This window comes from Aethalodelphis obliquidens, unplaced genomic scaffold (genome assembly GCF_003676395.1).
Source record: "Aethalodelphis obliquidens isolate GAN/ISIS:26980383/991018 unplaced genomic scaffold, ASM367639v1 scaffold11, whole genome shotgun sequence".
Taxonomy (NCBI): domain Eukaryota; kingdom Metazoa; phylum Chordata; class Mammalia; order Artiodactyla; family Delphinidae; genus Aethalodelphis; species Aethalodelphis obliquidens.
The window spans coordinates 44290066-44292597 of NW_020837955.1; the positions used below are offsets into that span (position 1 = coordinate 44290066).

Below are 2532 nucleotides of genomic sequence, written 5' to 3' on the forward strand. Positions count from 1 at the left end.
GGGGAGGGGACACCCTGCAAGGCTCTCCCCTCTGGTGACTGCACAGCAAGTGCATCTGGTTGTCACTGATCAGGAAACAAAATGCCATCTTTCCTGCCACATCAGTGAAAATGTAAAAAAAAAAAAAAAAGGAAAAGCGTGCCCCTGCTGCTGTACGGGGTTCCACATGGAACCATCTGTCTGAAGTGCCTGGCGGGGGGAGGGGGAGGTGCGGGGGGAGGGAGGGCAGCACGGGCTCCATGGGGCAGGAGGGGCAGCTGTGTCTCGGGAGCCCTCTCTGGGGTGAATTGGGGCTGGAAGTGGGGGGTCCAGGACAGGGTCCTTGCAGGCCTTGGAGAAGGACCTGTGAGGCTGCAGGACCCTGGGGGGCAGCCCTGGGGTCTGAGGGGAGTGGGGTCACGATGACGCTGGCCGCCCACTTGTGGGTCTGGTAGTCGAGGCATTTGGGATCCAGCTCAGGGTCAGCCAGAGGCTGGGTGGAGCCCGTGGCCACCCCGGGGGACATGTGCAGGGGGCGGTGGGCTCTGCTGGGAGGAGAGGTGGTGGGTCTGGCGGTAGCGGTGGTCTGTGAACATGACAAGCCTTGGCCATGAGTGGGAGGGCAGAGAGGAGCAAGGCCTGACCTTCAAGGGCGGCAGAGGACCCAGCTCGCAGCAGCCAGGAAAGGGGAGGGGCGCCCACCCAAGGCACGCGAGGCCCTTGGGGAGAAACATGACACCTCTGCTCCTTGCCCCTCAGGTCGTTCAGCAGAAATAAAAGAAGCTTAATTACTTTTAAAACTTTGGCTGATGCTTTTATATTTAAATGTTAACCAGGAAGAAAGCCAGATCCTTGACATTAAAATGAGCTGTGCCCTCCGAGCAGGGAAACGTCCGAGGTCACCCAGGACTTGAAGGGCTCTGCGTCATCAGGGCCCCAGCACCCTCCTCCCTGCTCGCCTGTCTCCACTGGTTTTCACGGTTTCAGGGCTTTTAGATCAAAACTGTGGAAAGATTGTCGCGAGCCATGAAGTTCTGGGGTTTGGTTTGAGATCACAGGTAGGAAACAAGGGAGGGGAGGCTGCAGTACCTGGAAAGAGGGCGGCCCTGCACGGTCCCCAGCTGCTCCCTATTCCCAGCACTCCTGTGATGCTAACGCAGACCGAGCCGCCAGCGCAGAGACAGAAACCACTCCCATCCGCGGAGGCTGCGCTGCCCGCCAGGCCCCGTTCTCAGAGCTGGTCCACCACCCTCCCGGCAGCCCTCAGAGGCAGGGAGTCCCAGCACCCGCACTGCACCGAGAGTCAGGAAGGTGCAGTCACAGCTGAGGTCAACTGCAGGCGCCTGCGCAGGCGTGGACACCGCGGCCGGGCCAGCGCCTGAGTCCTTGACCGCCATTCCAGGAAGGAGACCAGTAGGGCCTGAGTCCCCGTCGGACGCCCCGCAGCAAGATCCCACCTGTCCGTAGCAGGTACCTGACGCCTTTTCTTGGTCATCAGGGGCACGGACACCTGGAGAGACACGAGGTGGCCTGGGGGTGCTCTGCTAGCATGTGGCCCTCCTGGCTCCTGCATGGGGACGGGGTGCAGAGAAGCCTCCTCTTTGTAAAGTAGGGAACGGACTCCCAGTCAGCCCGCACTCATGGGAAGGACCTCAGGGGAAGTCCAGACTCCTTGGCGACGTGGGTGTGGGTGCCCAAGGGCGAGGAGGGAGTGGAGCCGTCCTGCCACCGGGTCGGGGTGTAAGCCCTGTGCTGGCCGTGGACCAAGTTACCGCCGGGCTGAGGCCACAGGAGTAAATGCCGCTTCCCTCCCTCTGAAAGCTGGGTGGGCTCCACTCAGTGCTGAGGGGCAGGCCTAGCTCCTCAACTTTGACAGGATGGAACCCTTGGTCCAGGGCTGGGAGGAGAGGCTGAGAGGGTGGGGCTGCAGCCTCAGCGTCCAGCGTGAGGGCACATGTGTTCATGCGTCCATTCAACAAACGTCCACTCCTACCTAGGGCTGTGCACGTGGCCGTGACCAAGACACAGCCCCTCCCCGAGGAGCTCACAGGCCAGGACCCCGATGGCAGCCTTGGCATCCCCCAAGCGCCAAGGAAGGCCTTTAGCAGCCCCAGGTACCCGGGAAGACGCCCCATAGGGGGCGACCTTGAGCAAAGGGTGAGGGAGAAGTGAAGCCTGAACAACCTCGCCCACTCCCCGGCACCCCCATCGCCACGTCGCCCACAAGCACACCACCCACCCCCCAGGCGCACTCATGGCTGGGACCTGGGACTCCTGGGCACGCCAGGGCTCCCGCCTCTCTGCCTTCGCACACTGTTTCCTCTGCCAGGAGAGGCCTCCTGTCCCCCTGCACCTGTCAGATGGGACAGGACGTGAGGGCAACATTTATTTTCATTTCTTTTTAAAACTCTGTATTGGAGTGTAATGTCCATTTATCATAAGTGAGCAACTCAGTGAATTTTCACAAAGCAAACGCTCCCATGTAACAAGCACCCAGATGAAGAGACAGGACCTGCCACCACCCACACCCCCCCCAGGCCCCTTCCAGCCACC

At 61.2% G+C, this 2532-nt stretch overlaps 1 long non-coding RNA gene across 1 annotated transcript in view; it reads right to left on the reverse strand.

Moving 5' to 3' along the window:
• Positions 1-150: 150 nt before the first annotated feature.
• The window catches only part of LOC113623548 (uncharacterized), a 10658-nt gene continuing 8276 nt past the window's right edge, over positions 151-2532 (reverse strand). Inside the window, exon 4 of the long non-coding RNA XR_003433984.1 lies at positions 151-1489. This is a non-coding gene — a long non-coding RNA (uncharacterized LOC113623548). The remainder of the gene's footprint in view (positions 1490-2532) is intronic.